At 35.7% G+C, this 19,155-nt stretch overlaps 1 protein-coding gene across 1 annotated transcript in view; it reads left to right on the top strand.

Annotated features, from left to right (window-relative positions):
• The window catches only part of EDIL3 (EGF like repeats and discoidin domains 3), a 524,672-nt gene that overhangs the window by 360,835 nt on the left and 144,682 nt on the right, over positions 1-19,155 (top strand). The gene's annotated exons all lie outside the window — the stretch shown is intronic.

The following is a 19,155-nucleotide window of genomic DNA, read 5'->3' as shown; positions in this document are numbered from 1 at the left end:
AGCTGTTTCTTCTCATTTTGAGTTATGGTTCATCAGCAGATGAAGGTCCCGAAAGCTTAGTCCACCCTCACCATTAAGGTCGACTCTACTTTGAGGAGGCAGCTTTTCCCCAGCCATCTTTTGAGTGACTTCCAACCTGAGGGGCTCATCTTCCAGCGCTGTATCAGACAATGTTCCACTGCTATTCGTAAGGTTTTCATTGGCTAATTTTTTTTTTTTACAAGTAGACTACTAGATCCTTCTTCCTGGTCTGTCTTAGTCTGGAAGCTCAGCTGAAACCTCTCCACCATGGGTGACCCTTCTGTTATTTGAATACCAGTAGCATAGCTTCCAGTATCACAGCAACACACAAGCCGCCTCAGTAGAACGAATTGACAGACCAACTTCAACTACATAGAAATTAAATGTGCAGAGACCCATCCTCAGAGTTTCTGAATTAGTAGGTCAGGATTGGGAACCAAGTGACTGCATAATGAGCAAGTACGCCAGGTAGATTTTAACAATGAGGATCCTAATTAAGGAAAACAAAAACAAAAAACATATAGTAATTGCGACCCTGAAGGGGCTTACAGTCTAGTAAAGGTGACATACTCAGCCTTGGTTGTTTCCCCTTTCATTATTAGAAGCAACTTATTAAAATTGCCTGGATGTTGTTGGAGCACAGTATATTGCATTTCAAAATGAGACATTACTGTGAAACATTTAAAGTAACAGATAACATCAAGACGTCACAAGTCCACTGCCTAACTACTTAAGCTGCCTTAGTGATATTTTATTATTAACCTTCCTGTATTAGTGCCTTCCTTAAGTGGAATCCACATTCCTCCATAAACTGTAAATGATATTACTTGATTGCTTCCAAAAAATTTTTGCCTGTAACACCAGGCCTTCAATAATTAAGTCATAATTAAATAGTAAAAGAGTTGTAAAAATATCTGCAACCCCATAAGACCAGGCTTTAAATGTTTTATTGTTAAATTCTCAGCCAGATCTTAGAAATCTTTAACGAACAAGTACTTATTTTCTGTACAATCAAAATATGTGATAACATCAAAAATGCATTTACATTTTAATTATTAAAAATGAATTTAGCACATTCAGCATTCACCCATCATCTCTGAGGATAATAAGAAAGTTACTCAAGGCAAACGGAATAGAATGAGCAGTATCAAAAAAGAAATGGAAAAAGCTCAAGATACATTAAGGACTGATCTTATACTGAAGAGTTGGGTATATATATGGGGAATAGGAATTAAAAAATGTCTTGAAAGGTAAGGAGACACTAGAATGTGAAACACACATTGTTGAGTTAAGGTAGTAATTGATGGCTATTGAAGAATTTTCAGTAAAATATCGACACTGTCAGAGCTAAAAAAATGACCCGTTAGTGGCACGTATTAAAAGTACCCAACACAGTGCCTACCACTTACGAAGCATTCAGTAAATTTTCATTGAATGAATGTCGAATCATGCATTAAGCAGTGGAGGACTTAGGAGCAGAGACACCAGTTAGGAGACTTCTGCAGCTAACTGCCCAAAGAAAGATGTAAGGAGGGCCTGACTAAGCTGACAGGTATTGAAATTAAATACAATAATAATATATTAAGAGGGCTGGAGAGAACAGTGTTGATAACTGATTGAATTGTGTAATGCTGGAGGGGAAGGAGGAAAAAAGAAGAAAAATTAATCACAATTCCAGGGTTTTGATCTTGAGCATGATGGTAAAAAAAAAAAACCCATTGCCATGCAGCTGATTCTGACTCACAGTGTTCTACAGAATAGAGTAGAACCGCCCTGTAGAGTTTCCAAGGAGTACCTGGTGCATTTGAACTACTGACCTTTTGGTTAGTAGCCATAGCTCTTAACCACTACACCACCTGGGTTTCCAAGCATGTTGTTAAAAAAAAAAAAAAAAAAATTTTTTTTTTTTTTTTTGACCTTTTGATTAGTAGCCATAGCTCTTAACCACTACACCACCTGGGTTTCCGAGCATGATATTAGTACCATGGAAATCAAGAAGAGGAGTTAGTCAGCTTGGAAAATGATTAATTTTGTTTGATTCATAAGTTTTATCTACTTGGAGGAAATCCCACTAATGAAATCCCAGCATGAAGTTGAAAAAGTAAGCTTGCTACACTGTAAAGGGAGTGGGATGTGGATAAAGTGAATGACACAGCTGTCTGACACCTTTACTTACATGACGTTGCCCATTTGTGAGTCACATGGCCACACCTAGTGGAATAGGAGGTTGGGTGGTGCTCATTTAGAATTGAAAGGTGCTTTTGAGGGAGCAAATGAGTGCTCCAAACTAGAGTGTCTTTCCACAGTGGTGAAAGATCCATTTTCTCCTACTTCCATTTCCATCAAAACAGTTTATAAGACAACCACTTCCCTAGGAACACATTTCGCAGAACCCTCAGGAAGAGATTACCTGAACTTTGAGGTTTTGAACAAGTGTTTCCACTCTACATCAAGGCCTTTAGCAGAATATTTTATTTTTATATCATATGCTGGTTACATTTTCTTCATGTGTTTATTTTTAATATTGTTACTGCTGCTGCTCCTGGTTTTCCAAAAATTTATATATTTAATTAAAATAGTTGCTGTCTCATTCAAACATCAGTGTTCTTAGAATATATTGAGGCTTTTAGATGTTTTACTTTGTTGTGATTCTGGTTCTTGAAAATAGTAATAAATGTCTCCTTTTTTTCTAGAAACTGGCTTTTAGATTTCTTCTATTATGTATTTAATGCTTCTATAGTTTTCACTATTTGTTATCTGTGTTCATAATATAGAGGCTATATTTTTATTTCTTAAACATAAAAAAATTATGTTAAACTTAGGTCTCCTTAGTTTATTACCGTCATTAATGTTATTAAGAAATAAAGTACTGAAATTAAAAAGTAGATGTAAATTTTTTAACCTTACTCTTCCTAGCAGGAGCCTACCCTAAGCCAGTATTCCTACATTAAGGCAGCTTTCCAGAAACTCTTAAATTGATAAGTCATTACCCCACAGAACAAAACAACAAATAAGACATCTTAATATAATTACCAGTAGATTTTAGCTTTTCTTTTCATGTGAACACTAACCCAGATTTAAAAAGATTTTTATATAAATTTTTAAAGAAGAGTGTATTATCTAATATTTTTTTAAATGTTTTTCTTAGTTTAAAATTTGTAGTGCATTTTCTTGTCGTTGTTAGTTACCATCAAGTTGGCTCTGACTCACGGTAACCCTCATGTAAAATGGAACAAAAAGCTGCCTATTAACTACTTTTTATTGACCAGCTACAATTTACAGAGGGCTGCTTCAAGCAATAGTCATATTTTCTATGCCCACGTGGAGCTTATTTGAATAAATAAGACGTTTAAGATTCTCCTATGTGGAAGATTTCTACTTCATTTTGTCTAAGTTTGAGAAGAAAAAAGCTGTTTGATTTAATTCAATGAACATTCGTTGAACTCTTAACCATGTGCAGAGGGAAATGTACTTTGTGAGTTCTACACACAAGGGACTGATTTCTTGAAGGGCCCTTCTGCTTCCAGGCTTAGAAAAAAACACCTTCCGAAGTGACCCTTGACTCCATATAAATCATCCATTCATTCATTCATCCATTCATTCAGTATATTTATTGGGTATTTTCCCTGTGCCAATCGGTATTCTATATGCCATTTCCTCAGGAAAACCTTCTCTCATCCTGCCCTTCACCCTAGACTAGATGAAGTACTCCTAATGTATGTCCTTATAGCTTCTTGTTCTTTTCTTATACAGGACTTAACACAGTTTGTAATTAAAAACTGTATGGGAGATTATTAGGCAAGCGTCATGAGATTACGAGCATTGTCTGTTTGCTCACTATTGTAGTCTCAACATGCCCAGCGACTAAATCTGTAATAAGTGGTAAGAACAGAGGTTCTCTCATAATCGTTTTGGTTTCCCCAAGGCCTATAACTCTTTTATTTGCTCAAAAAAAATTTTTATTAAGTGAAATAATTAGTAGTGTGAAGATTTATAAAGCATATTACCTGTTGTCCTACTGTTTAAATCCAGGGCAAATAAAACACGTTTACATAATTAGTTATACACTATGGTGAAACAATAAGATGTTCAAGATTGGTAGCTCTGAAATCAGCTGGCCACTAAGTAGGCCATCTTGGACAAAGTTACTCAGCCACTCTAAGATACACCTTTGTTTACATAAAGTGAGAACACAATAGAGTGGTCTGTTATGGCTGTTGTGAGAATTATGTGATGCATGTTTAATCACATATTTAGCCATACAGCAAGTGATTAATTAATGTACATTCTCCCTCATTCAAGAGATACTTATTGAGAGTTGTTGCAGAGACTGTTTGCTGTCCCCAACATCCTTTTTACCTATTTCTATAGTACAAAGATTTTTAGCTTTTTCAACATTTGTTCACCAAAACTATAAGACTGTATGTTTCCCAACTTCCCATTCCACTTGGTATGCCCATGTGACTCACAAATGACTGCTGCCATATAAGTAAAACTGTCTCAAGGCGGTTTGTGAGAACCTTCCTTAAAAGACGGCATCCACAGGTTCTCTTCACGCTTCTTCATCCCTTTCTCCATCCTGATACCAAATACTTGGAAGCTGCCATCTTGGACCATTAGATCAGGTTTACATACAGTGGGCAACAGATAGAAGGTGCTGGGGGCCCTGATATATCAGCCACTTATGCTTACTCACAATTTTACACAAATAAGAAGTTAACTGCTTTCTTATTTAGTTAGTTTGGGCTCTCTGTCACTCACAACGGAACTGAATCGTAAGTAATACAAATCTGCAAAAATAGCATGTTCAGTACTAGATGCAAGGCAGAATGTGAGAGTGCCATAATAACGATGTTTAAGCATAAAATGCAGGCACAGAGGAAGCCATTTAAAATGAGACTTAGAGGGCAGATATGTTTTCAGCTTGGTGCAATAGGTGAGAGGAAATTTCCAGGTGGATAAACATAGAAAAAGAAGAAATTACCCTGTTTTTCAACATCGCCAGACCCCTGACAACACCCTTGCTCAGCAGGTGCTCTCCTTTCCCAGCCTTCTCTCTTGTTCTTCTCTGAGTCTGGAGTGACCATTCAAATCCTGGGCTCTTACTGAAATGTGCTTGCTGACAGGTCACTTGACTTTTCTAAGCCTTGGCTTCCAGTCAGAATTAACTGGTATTTTTTTCTGTATGACCATGGCAATGTGTTTGCCCCTTTATTTGTCATTGATAACATTCTGTTTGATTAGTTTCTGTGTCTTTCTCCACTTCAAATTATATGACACATATGCAAGGAATGTACCTTTTCTGTCTTTGCCTGTCCAGTGTATCTGTCACAGTGTTGTAGAGTGTAGATATGCAATAAATACTGGAGGAATTAAATATATTTAATGATTATATATAGAGGCATAAATGCACATATGGTAATAGTAAAAGATACGACGGAAACATAAGTTGTGTTGAGCCTGTGGAAATTTGTGAATGCCAGAATGAAAATCGTATACATTTTAATTTGGCAGAAGTAGGAAACCACTGCAGATTTGCAAATAGAGAGGTAATCTGAGGATGGAGAAAATCTCTAGTTAAATTTAGGAAAAAAAAATCAAATACAGTTTAGTTTGCCAAATTTTGAACATACTAAAATCATGGTTATCGTATTTTGTTTTTCAGAAATTTAACATCACTTTTTAAATCATGTGAATCTTTAAATTTTGGGTCCATAAATTTTAAATGTAAATATGTGAAATGTATCAATAGTTCTATTCACTTTTCATAAACTTAGCTGTAAAACTAGAGCTACAGATGTAATTTTCATATGAATACATCTAGTCAGTAGTGCATATGAGGTAGCTTTTGATCATTAAAAATAACTTGTCTTCTGAATGCAGGTTACACGCTAATGAAATTACAAAAATAAAGGAATGATATTCTCCTATTTAAAAATAATTTTTTCTTCAAGGTTTAGAAAATTTTATTATAGTTAAGAGAATTAGAAATCTTTTTGAAAGATACTGTGTGTAATATCAAAGATTTTCTAACTGCCAACACCTATTCTTCAAAACTATTATTTTAAAGTGAAGAGATATATCTTAAAAGCATTCTTAAACATGTTAAATAATTTAATTATTATCATAATTATTTTGCTACACACAATTGTTTGGTGGTGATGAAATCACGTTCCTTTGAAACCATGTAAAACTCTTTCTGCCATATTAGGGAGTATGAGTTGACATTGGAAAATAGCGCTGTGTAGAGAGCAGTTTTTTTTGTTTTTTTTTTTGTAGAGAGCAGTGGAATTTTTCTATGGTGGTTTTTGCTCTTTGTATATTCTTCTTTTGACTTCTGAGGAAGCAGAAATGACCAAAATTCCCCATCATCTTCCCCTGTTCGGCCCATACAGAGGTTTCACAATTGTCCAGTTTATTTCTCAGGGCTAACATAAACAGCATATGAAATAATGTATCGTGTGTATAAATGAACCTTGAAAAGTACAGCTAATTTAAGAAAATTAATTAAAGAGAGTCTAGGAGACCTGATCAGTGTGAATCAAAGAATCATTTTGTTTCAGGGGTTGCCTACCTCCCTTTTAAATTGATAAATGACAAACTCAATTTTCCTCTTCTCTGGAAAGGAATGGTAAGGAGAACAGCCAACCACTGGGTTCTTAAAGGTGCTAGGCACCTAACTGACACATTACCTTTAGTACTCAGACAACCCTTGGAGTTAGATAGTACCAGTAGTGTCATTGAATAGAAGAAGAAATTTTGGTTTACAAAGGTTTAGGACTTACCCAAGTTCATGTTAGCTACTATAGTAGCAGAAGACAAACACCTAGACCTTAAGTACAATGATCTACTTCCGCCTCCCAGAGGAAGTGGAAGTTAATCATTACGTCTTCTAATTTCCCTAGCTTGAGTTAGGTGGTTCAGAATCTTAATGATCATTTTACCACTGATCAGCACCAAGAAAGGAGGGAGCACTGTGTACCCAAAATGCATGCAGAAGAGGACTCCCAATTCCAGGCTTTTACTTCTCATTGCTCTTTGCTGGAAAGACCCAGCTTTCTCATCACACTGCCATTCTCCCAAACATCTAATGATGAAAAAAAAAAAAAAAATGATGAGGCATCTCAAAATCAACAAGTCCAATCCCAAAGGTTGATTTGTTATGAAAAATTCTGAACTGAAATTTTAGGATGTGTTCACTTATAGGAAGTCCCTGGGTCACAAACTGGTTAAATACTTGACTACCAGACAAAAGATTGGCAGTTTGAGCTCACCCAGAGGCACCTCGGGTGATAGGCCCAGTGATCTGCTTTTGAAAGGTCACCACCTTGAAAACCCTATGGAACAGCTCCACTCTGTTGTTGGTGGCAACAACAATATCCGCTTAAAACGGTATCCAAAATATTAAAAGAGCTTGTGGTATTTTAACTGCCATGTTTTATTCAAATTTTGATATTTAGGTATAGAACCCATAGTGTTCATAGATGATGTTGTAAGGTACCATCGAGTCAGTTCCGACTCATGGTGACCCTATGCACAACAGAACAAAACATGGCCTGTCCTACGCCATCCTTATAATCGTTGCTATGTTTGAGCCCATTGTTGCAGCCACTGTGTCAATCCATCTCCTTAAGGGTGTTCTCTTTTTTTTGCTGACAATCTACTTTAACGAGCATGATATCCTTCTCCAGAGACTGGTCCCTCCTGATAACATGTCCAAAGTAGTTGAGACAAGTCTCACCATCCTCGCTTCCAAGGAGCAGTCTGGCTGTACTTCTTCCAAGATAGACTTATTTGTTCTTCCGGCCCATTGTATATTCAGTATTCTTTGCCAACACCACAATTCTAATGCATCGATTCTTCTTCAGCTTTCCTTATTCATTGTCCAGCTTTCTTATGCATATGAGGCGTTTGAAAATATCATGGCTTGGGTCAGGCAGGCCTTAGTCCTCGAAGTGACATCTTTGCTTTTCAACACTTCAAATATACAATGCAAGGTAAAAACTGCTGCTTACTGTAGAAATATAAAGGAGCCCTGATGACGCAATGGTTAAGCACTGAGCTGCTAACTGAAAGGTTGGCAGTTTGAACCCACCAGCTCTCCTAGGGAGAAAAGACTTGACAATCTGCTCTCATAAAAATAACAGCCTAGGAAATCCCACTTGACGATTCTATTCTATCATATAAGGTTCTATGAGTCAGAATCAACTCCACGGACAAAACAACAACAGCATGGAATGATTAAAAGATATTTCTTGCTGCGCTTCTAGGGAGACTGTATTTTAAATTACAATGAACCTTTTTAATTCGGTAGCATTTTAAGGAAATATGAAATATTGCTTGTGTGTGTCTGATTTTATACTTCATTTAAAACATATTCCAGCATGTCTGAAATTAGATAATCTGGCTGACCCAGTTAATGACCTTCCTGACAGCTACCTGTAGGTCTAGAGTAACAGCTTAATAATAAGGTGAAACAACCAAGAAGTAGTTAGTCTACTTATGCAAATTATTTGAATCATAAAGGTAACTTCTCAAGAAAAAACCAGTAAATGTAAAGCCTTTTTGTTATTGTTCAGAGCATATGCTAATCTATTCCAATGTGGCAATGTAATTTTATTCCTAAAATGTATTTATTTAATTTCATTTTTGAAACACAGATGTAAGATTGTAGTTACTTAGAGTAAAATAACACTAGAACAACACAAAGACCATGAAATGCTGAGCTATTACTGGGTAATAGCTACTGCACTTGTGTTCCAGAAGCTCCCTATCCTTCTATTTAGCCCTCTTACTTCTCTTTTCGGTTAATTCATTCATATTGCACAGTGTTAGAAAATAATATCCTAGAAAACTTGCCACCTTTTTGCACTAGAGCATATGTTTGCTTTGCAGCCTTCTTGATTTTTAAGCCCCTTTCCCTCTTCTTTTTTCTTCAGTGCATAAAAATGAAAAGAACCACAGTTTTATCTTTCCCAGAAGTTCCTTTTAAGTTTTTATTATGCAGTATTTGTTTCTGTCTTGATGCTTAAGTAATCCCAATTTGGCATTTAAGGTTTCAGGACACTTACTGCCACTACCATTAATATCTTCATAAAGGGAAAGGTATAGAGTGCTCTCTTACCGAACTTGGAAACTGCTCTGTTGACATTGTGGTCAAATGCAGGCTAAAAATAAAATAATGAATTAAGAAAAATCAGGCAACAGAGGGGGAGATACTGCATTCTAGTCTCCCTGCTAACCCTTAACCACTGTGGTTAGGAATAGAGGTGTTAGAGAATTCTAGCTTTAGCTGAGACCATACTTAAAGCAATTGGATATCCCATTTTCATTTTTCCTTTGTGATGCCCTCAACACTGCCATCAGTCAGATTCACTTTGAAATCCACACGGTGTGATGGTCAAAGCAGAGAAGAACATTCATATGGACCCTAAGGTGACACCCGTATCCCTCATGCCTGAGCAAACTATCAGAAATGTACTTTTCTTGACATCTCTATTTAAAAATATATTTTTTAAATTTGATCTACTTCTTAAAATTTTTAACAGGGCTTATTTCTCTGTTTTGTTTTATTTGTGCAATTGGTTTGTAATGAGTTTTTTTGGTAGTTGCCTTTGTATTACCACTTTCACATCCACACAGGAGATAATTGCTTGCTAACACTGGCCACCAGTAGGAAACTGAGAAAGTCGAGCTTTCACACACACTCTCCCTCCTCCATCCCCCCTTCACAGCACACCCACTGCCCTGTGCTTGTGCATCAAGGGCATTGCTTGTAGTTTGTTTTGTTTTTTTCCCAAGAACACCCTGAATTCTTTGGAAAATATACATTAACAAGATGACTTTATGTTCATTGTTTTTAATGTATTTTCTTGGGGTTAGCATTTCTACTCATGTATGATATCATATTCCTTTTTATTGCTCCTCTTGTTACTATACCCATAGCTTCGATATCCCTCTAAGCCTTTTTTTTTTTTTTTTTGGTACATTTCTTTGCACATGATTATTTTTGTCTTTATTACCTACCTTTTATCAAATCATCGATACTTACCCATTTTTTTTTTTTTTCTAATACCTATATTACAGGACTTCATTCAGCCTTATCTCTGGATATTATTTTCCAATTTGCCTTACTCTGCTTCTTGCAAAAAGTGTTTTTACTTTTAGCTACCATTGTGTAACTTTTACTTTTAACAAGGGCTGTTGGATTATAATCAAGCTGTGCTTTTCATTTGTATCATCAAATTCATTTCTCTTTTACTAATCCTAATTAGGTATCTCACCACCAAAAACAAAGGCACCTGTAAGTTATTCTTTTAACCTCAGTGAGAATTGTTCCAAAATCATGAGATGAAAAATCATTACACTCTGAAATACTTCTTTGTCAAAACTAAATTAAGCTCAGAAGCAGCTTAGGTTGGAAAGAAATTTAAATGTTCTGTCTTATGTAAAATACTGTTACTATAATAATTTAATTTTTTTTCTTTCTGAAAGTATAATTGATTTCTGTTATTCCAGAGGCATGTTAGCCTTTTCCAAGAAAAAGATAAGCAAAATTTAAAATTCAGAGTATATGGACTAAAACCTCTGCCTCAGATCTAAACCTTTATCATGAGGTTCCCAGACTATCTTAAATATATACCATTCCATCTAATTAAACACACAGGCTGAATTCTTTAAATAAAGTAGCCACATTTCAATTAATTCCGGAATGTGAAGCTATAAGTGTTGGAGCAGGTGAAGATAGTCTAACAAAAACAAATCCCAACAAAGGGGAGATGAGCAAAATATACTCAAAGCCCCTCAGGGCCAGGTGGAAATTTGGAGAAAAGGTTGTTTTGCCAGGCCATGACTTCTGGAACCACCAATACATTCCAGCCCTGGTGTTGTATTGTTCTGTTTCATGCTGTTTAGTGAACGGTGCATTCACTTTGATTGGAAATTTTACCAGGTGCGAGGAATCACAAGGAGTTTATAGTTTTTATGTGTGTGCACATGTGTTTATTTCCCATCTTCTGCCAAAGAGGACTATTAACTTGATGGAACACATGTCAAAGGCTAACGGGTATTCAGGGCACTGGAAGATACTTAGAGCCCCTCTTATCTGGAACTTCAGAACTAGCAGTTAATCAAAACGAATGATTAAAAGGAAAAAAAAAATTACGCCTCATGTTTCTTGGATGAACCATACCCATAATGCATTATTGACGCTTCAGTTTTTGTCATTGCTTAACGCTACTGGTGAAGTTATTTGAGTGAATAATCCTAGAAATTAGTCATTTTCCCCAATAATAGAGATTTTTTTTTTCAGTAACTTGCCTTTCGAGGTTTTTTGAAGATGTTTAATGTTTTTATAGGGAAACAAACAAACAGAATAACTCCCCTTTACCTGTCACAGAAATTTAGTTTTTTTAAATTAAATTACAAAATTTGAATAAGAAGCACAACTCAAGGGAAAAAAAAAAAAAAACAGGGTGAAGAAGCAACATAACTGACCTCCGTTAGCATGCAATTCAACTGGTTAGAACAGAACAGAATGGGCGTAGCAGAGAAATGTCCAACTTGCCAGCATGTGTAGTATGTTTACCAGCGGGAATGAAGAACGTCAGGTGATCAAGATGTTTGTGATATGTAGGTTGTTTAATAGAGATTCTACTCTAGCAGTTGGGACCAGTCATTTCAAGACTATGATCTATGCAGCTTTGGTCTGAGCTACTCTTTCATTCTGACACACGTCAAAGGCCTTCCTCCTTTGGCACTCTCATGATGCTACCCACCACCCAAGCCTCCACAGATGCCAACAATGTGTTGGATAAAGTAATCTATATTAATACGATAATGTGAAAGAACAGGGAGATCCAATTCTGTATAATTTTTAACCAGGATTTTTTGGTGATAATGTTCTAGTCTTCATTTAATGTTTTAACCCCTTAAGTGACATCTTTACAGTCCAAACCATTGGAGTCAGTATTTGGAAATGGTTGACAGACTCAATTTATTTCTCATATCACACAGAACAAATGGTTAACTATTCTGTTTATATTGCCAGCTCCTAACTGAATGTTGTTTCTAGCAAGATCAACTTCACTGTGCCCTGTGAAAGCCTAACTACAGATGAAGTTGATTATTCACAATATTTTTGGGAGAAAAAATAAATTGTCTATAAGTTCTAATATGACAGCAGTGTTTTTTGTTTTTTTTTTTAATTTAAGTTTTAATACTATCCATGCAAAATCATTATCTGGAAATCTGAATAAAATATCTGCCCTCACATAGCCCCAGACTCTTGGTGTTAGAAAAAAGATCTAGTTCAATGCATGTTTTCATGCCTCAACCTCAGAGTTAGAATGTTTAATACATAAAATAAAATCTTCTCTATTAAGATGAAATTATTGTGAATAATGAGAAGTTATAGTTTTCTCTGGTGCTTTGGTTTTCTCCAAGTACACCTTTTCTATATAATAATCATACAAAAACAATGTGTTTAATTCCAAAGAAGGACCGCTCTGACGCTCAAGGGAAATAGTTATTTCCTGAGATTGAAAAGCAGTTACAGTTTGGTCTTTTCTTCCCCTAGGCAATGTGTCCTCTTTTTGTCTAAGCATGAATGTGTGTATCTAATGTAGAGTAACAGAAAATTGCCTTATGTTATATTTAAACAATTCTAATGATGAAGCAAACACCAGTCTTATTTTTTCTTGCAGATTCTTTATTTAATCTTTTACTTGATATTTTCATTATTTATCAAATAATCCACAGCACTCATCATTAAAAGAGAAAAATGTATACTTCTGAAAATCCCTGTTCACTAGCACTCAATAGTCAATTTAGACAAATTGCCTAACTTTTGGGCATATTATAAAAACATATCTGTATGTGTGATGGATACTCCAGAGTATCATTGTTATATAAGTACTGTCTATATAGTACTCTAATTGTATTATGCTACCTAATCTTCAAACAAACATTTTTTATATAGCTACTCACAAATTACTGCCTCTTTGTGTGTGCCTCAATAATCAAGAAGTAAATGATATGCAAGTGATTATAAGCTGATTTTCCTAAGAGAAAGCCATGAACCATGGATTTATCTTTCTTTCTAATTGGTCTTAAATTGGCATTGGTTCCTAGAGATTCTTTAAAAAGGAATGCTTTTCTCTCCCACTTCCCTAGTACTAAAAAAATGTGTTAAAAGTAAAAAACGAATGCTTCTTTTTCAGTGAAATAAAGTAGTTCCTTTATATTTAGATTATTTTTGTGTAGGGATACCAGCCACCAGTCAGACCCACATTTGAGTGTGCTATTTAAGTATCATATAGGGTTGCTATGAGTTGGAATTGACTCAATGGGAACAGGTTTGGTTTTTGGTTTATTTAAGTATATCACAACTTCTGGTAACAAACTTGAGGTGAAGAAAACCAGTTAGCTCTTCATAATCTACTCTTAAAGCTAATTGTTTCCTTATGCAGGAGCTTTTGCTTATATTACAACCATAAATAATTTTAAGTATGTTAGTGTATAACAAGAGAGCCCTGGTCGCACAATGGTTAAGCTTTTAGCTACTAACCAAAAGGAAAGGTTGGCAGATGGAACCCTCTCCATGGAGTGGAGGGTGGTGAGACCTGGCAATTGCTCCCATAAAGATTACAGCTTAGGCAAACCTTTGGGCAGTTCTACTTTGTCTCATTGAGTTGCTATGATTTGGAATCAACTCTATGTTTGAAATGCTCATGCCCTATATTTTATACTAGGGAACCAGTCCCTGAAAATTTACTTCAGCAATTCTTGATATTAGCTGACATTTTTAATTTTGTCATTCTGTTGGTTGTAAATTGCTGATTCCTCATTTAATTTGCATTTCTTAAATTAAGAGTAAAAGTTTCCAAAAAACCCATTGCCATCCAGTCAATTCCTACTCGTACCAACTCTATAGGACAGAGTAGAACTGCTCCCAATGCTGTAATCTTTTAGGAAGCAGATCACCACGTTGTTCTCCCACGGAGCGACTGGTGGGTTCCAACCACTGACCTTTTGGTTAGCAGCCAAGCACTTAATCGCTGGGCCACCAGGGCCCCAGTGAAAGTTTAGCCATTGCTATTTCCTATTCTCTGAATTGCCTTTTAATATCCTTTTCTTCTTTCTCTATTGATTTCTTAGTCTCTTGTGTGTGTCTTTGTGTGTGTGTGTCTGTGTGTGATTTGTAAAAGTCCATGTATATTTCAGATCACTAGCCGAAAATCGACTGGATGGCATGTAACCACAAATTCTTAACAGAAAGTGCAGTTCACAGATCCCTTGACGGGCAGGGGATCCCCAAGACCTTTGCAGGAGGTCATGAGATCAAACCTATTTCCATCATAATTCTAAGATTTATTTGCCATTTGCACTGATGTCACCAAACAATTGGAGTAAAATTGCTGATTCCTTAGCACAAATCAAAGCATGACACCGAACTGTACTAGTAATACTGATTCCTCTTCATCATGAACTTGTAGGAGGAAAAAATAAAAAAAAGAAATCAATCAAAAAAACAACAAAACAAAAAAGGCAGTTGCAGTTAAGAATGTCCTTCATGAAGCAGAAACAAATAATTAATGGTGTTAAATGCCAACTCTTGGTGCATCTGACATAGTCTGTGTGATGAAGTGGAAAGTGTGTGCGAAACCCTTCTGCTGGTAAAGTATACATCGTTTTCGTACATATTGGGGTCTGTTTCTTGATTTTTGTTCTGTTTTACTGATCTCTGTCTCTACATGTCCACAAAACCACACTATTTTAATTATATTTTCAATTGATTATTGCTGGTATAAATTAATTATTTGATGATTATATATTAAGCAAACTTGCAGAACTTTGTAATTACTTTTATTGTTTGTTGCTCCTCTTGAATTTTCAGTGTGAATTGTAACATCTGCCAGTATGGGCAGTCTCTTTGCCTTTCGGAAAGGTTTCTGTAATCCTGTATTCCTGCTCACTACTTTATTCTTCAACTATATCTCTTTGCTGTTGAACCTGTCAAAACTTTTATTTAAACAACTATATTTTTCACACCAATATCTTTCTTTAATTGGTGCTTCTTATATATTTATCCCTGTCATATGTTTCAAAAATCCTTCTGTATCTTTCAGGCATATAATTTTAAAGTCTTAATTTGTCCTATTAGATTAAGTTTTTTTTTTTTTTTTCCTAGTATGAGCTCTGTCTTTTGTCTTTTGATCATAAAAAACAAAACAAACACACACCAAAAAAACTGTTCTCACTGAACCACTTCTAAATCATGGCAAACTCGTATGTGTCTAAGTAGAACTGCACCATAGTGTTTTCAAGGCTGTGACATTTCAGAATCCTCTTCAGAGGAAGAAGAGTACCAGCCCTTTCTTCCAAGGCACCTCTGGTTGTGTTCAAACCACCAATCTTTTGGTTAGTGGTCAAGCGCTTCACTGTTTGCACCACCCAGGGACTCCTCCTTTGATCATAAACAAACAAACAAAAACCAAATCCATTGCCAACTCGTATTGACCCTATAGGGCAGAGTAGAACTGCTCCCCTTAGGGTTTCCAAGGAGTGGCTGGTGGACTCAAACTGCTGACCTTTTGGTTAGCAGCTTTAGCTCTTAAACCAAACCCATTGTTGTCAAGTGGATTCTGACTCAGTGTAGGGCTTGTATTTGTCAGAGAATTGGTTTTTAATATCTTGGCTAGTGGTGTACCTGGAGAGAAGAAGTTATAGCCATATCCACTGAGATCTGTTCCAGGTTGATTGAATTTCTACAGTGAGGGGGTGCCTCATGGCAGAGTTAAAATCTCTGCTCAACCTTATACTTTCCTATCTCTGCAAACAAATCTCCTCCCAGACAGTGCTATTACCAAGGCTTCAATTTCTCGGTTTTGCCTTTTTAATCCATAGACTGGGGATGTTGAGTGGAGTGGATGAAACACTTCTTTGTGACAGTAGGCATCCCATTCCAGCCTGGCCCCTCATTTACCCACTTCCTCTCACTGGCAGGGGACTTGAGCCCAAACAGCAAAGTGAGAAAGAGAAATGACACATGTAGAAAGCTATTCCCAAGCCTTTTTCCATCATTGGACCTTGCGGTTCATCTCCACCCTCCCCTGACACAGAAACATCTGCAACGGTACCCAAACATTCTGTTACTCTGAGGGTTCCCCATAGTTTCTTGTGTTAGAGCTTGATAAATCCCATAGCCTGCTCAGCAAATGTCTGTTATGGAGCATCTTCAGTGCCGGTCCCGGGAGAAAGGGCCAGGAGTCCATGCTAATTGCTTTCTTGTCAGAAACATATTAATTTCTCCTTCCCCTCCATTGAAGCCAACGCTTAGATTTACACACACACACACTTAAACACAGTAACCCTAAATGTCTTATTGGTACATAGCTTTGAAAGTTGTTTGAAAAGTTATCAGCTCTTACAAATACAATTGTTGTTAGCTGCCATCGAGTAGATTCCCACTCATGGCCACCCCATGTATACCTCTCTCCAAACTCAAAATCTCCAACCTTAAGTGGGAAGGGCAGAAAAGGAATCTTATTTTACATTTAAAAACTAAAATCAAACCCAAAATTTATTTAGTGCTTTAAAAGTTTTTTAGGTGTTATTAAAATTTCCACAGGCATTATATAATATAATCTTCACATGTACAAGGTCTATTAAAAAAAACCCTTTTTATAAGGGAAGAAATTGAATTTCAGAAAGCTTAAACAAATTGTCCAAAATTATGTAGGCAGGAAGTGACAAGAGCCAGGAATGAAACCCAAGTCAATTTTTTTCTGCCTTCTGCCTAGTTTTAACATAGATTCTAGCCATTCTAGATGCAAATTATATTTCTTCATATTTATATCCGTTCAGGAGACACAGTTCACTCAAATATCTTAGCATGCATCTGTCTTTTTTAAGGCCACACAGGGTACCTACTACCCAGTAGTACTATGATTTTATCAATGCCAAATAAATATAAAATATATATTGAATTACATATCCAAATATCTATCATGTTCACAGAGAGTAATTTTGAATTTCTGCTGCCCATGTTAAATCCCCAGTAGACCTTTAATATAGTGTCTGAGATGGCTCCTGTAAGCAGAGTATACCTGAGGTCATATTTAAGCCATTGCCATTTTTACAAAGAAATCAAAAAATAATGCTGGAATGCGCTGAAAGGGGATTACTTGTAACAGGTGTTTATAGTGATGTTTCTAAAATAATAATATAGTCTTCTTCCCAGGCTTAGTTTATTTCTTACAGCAATATAGATTCCTGGTCTTACTTTCAAGCATGATGACAATAATGAAATCATAGCCTATTTATTTTTAATTCTTTATTATCTAAGTTTAATTGGTCTAGAGGCATGAGAGTTCAGTAGTCTAAAACCTTGAAGTGATTATTAATAAACTCAGAATCTATGTTCTATAAATCAATTTTTGGTTTTTATTTAAGGAAAATTGTGCTGATTTTTAAATTTAAAGCAGATAGAACCCAAGTTTGGTCATTTGTTACTATCTGTAATTCCATTTTTCTAAAATATATATTCAAATCTTCTTAGAACAAAGAATAGGAATCTTTTAAAACATTTCTAATGGTTTAGAGAGAAACATGAACTCAAATTTTATTTTTTTATTTGGTTGTACTTCTAAAACTTAAGCTTTAGAATATTAGTATATAGTTCATCAGCCAAAACTGTAGCAGAGATAATTTGGCTGTCTACAAGAGGTATTAACAAGATAATTGAGACAAGATAAAAAAATAATGGAAAAGGCAATGTTCAACAATATCAAATGTGGAACTTGGCTTCCGAAATAGGAGGAAACGTTATTCAAAATACCCACTGGTTATATTGTATATAATAGGAAGGTTTAGGCCATGAAGAGTCTCAGATTTGTAAAAAAGGAATGTCATACAGAGATGCTGAAACGATATTATATTGTAATATGCAAATTTACCTGATATACTGAAATAAAGTATCTTTTGAAAGTTGCCTATTCGAAATCGCACGGTTAAATCTCAAAATGGACTTTTAGAGGACTAACTGAGATAAATGTTAAGAACAGTAAGTAAAATTTACCTTCATGGGGAACATTATCATATTTCAGCCCCCAAACAAGAATGACTTGAAATATATTCATGTCATTACTTTGGCGTTCGAGCTTTGAAGTGAGAAAAGAAAAGTGAATATCTGAGTCAACTCAGCATTGTTGGGGGAAAAGGAATCATGGACCCGGCATTAAAACCAAAAATGCTATTTATAAGGTCTGCTTTGCGAGAGAGAAAGAGGGGCATGCTCATCAGTCAGAGGCTGGAGATTACCCCACCCTAGCTCTTTAACTCATCAGAATTCCAGGCTTTCTTCACACAGGAGTGTAAATTGCCCAGAATTGCCTTATGAGCAGCAGTTGGGGAGGGAATCTCAGGATATTCAGAGAGGGAAAATGAGACCTTGGAAACTCAGGAAAGAGGAGAAGGTGGATTTTGCTCCCAGGTAGCTAACTTCCAAAAGCCTATTTGAAAAAGATGCTGACTACATGAAGGGTTCAGAATTGCCCGTAACACATTTAAGATCTATACATCCAGGGGAAGAAAACAGTGTACCCCTTTTAATGAAGCGTATTTGTTTGTTCGAGGTGGGTAAAGTCTACAAATTGCTTTCATAGTTCTGATTGTTAGTTTTTTGAATATGTGGCGTGAAATTTAATTGATTGTAGAGGGGCTCATTTCCTCATGAGCACCCTATACCTTTTTAAATGTTGTCTCTCAGAATCACACCAGAGAATGGAAAACCCTAACAACTTACGTGATTTTGAAGGTTTTCATTTTTTCTCTGTAAAATGTTCTCTGAATTATTGACTTAATATTATAAGACATGCAAGATTTTTCTATTTATATTTTTGAAGAGGGGAGTTTTATATCAATTAGTCAAGAATATTGAAATGGTACCTTTCTACTGACTTTAGGAATCTATAAACATCATGAAAGCATTTGAAAGTGAATGGAACAGTGTTTAATGTTTACCAAATATGAGCAAGTATTTTTCTTACCTTGAGGCATTTCATTTAAATATTATATGGTAAATATAAAAAGGGGAGCTCTATTTAAATAAAAAAATATTAAAAATGTTTAGGA

Source organism: Loxodonta africana, chromosome 2 (assembly GCF_030014295.1).
Source record: "Loxodonta africana isolate mLoxAfr1 chromosome 2, mLoxAfr1.hap2, whole genome shotgun sequence".
NCBI classification, from domain to species: domain Eukaryota; kingdom Metazoa; phylum Chordata; class Mammalia; order Proboscidea; family Elephantidae; genus Loxodonta; species Loxodonta africana.
Note: the sequence above shows the minus strand (reverse complement) of the source record. Positions and strands in the feature narration are given on the sequence as shown.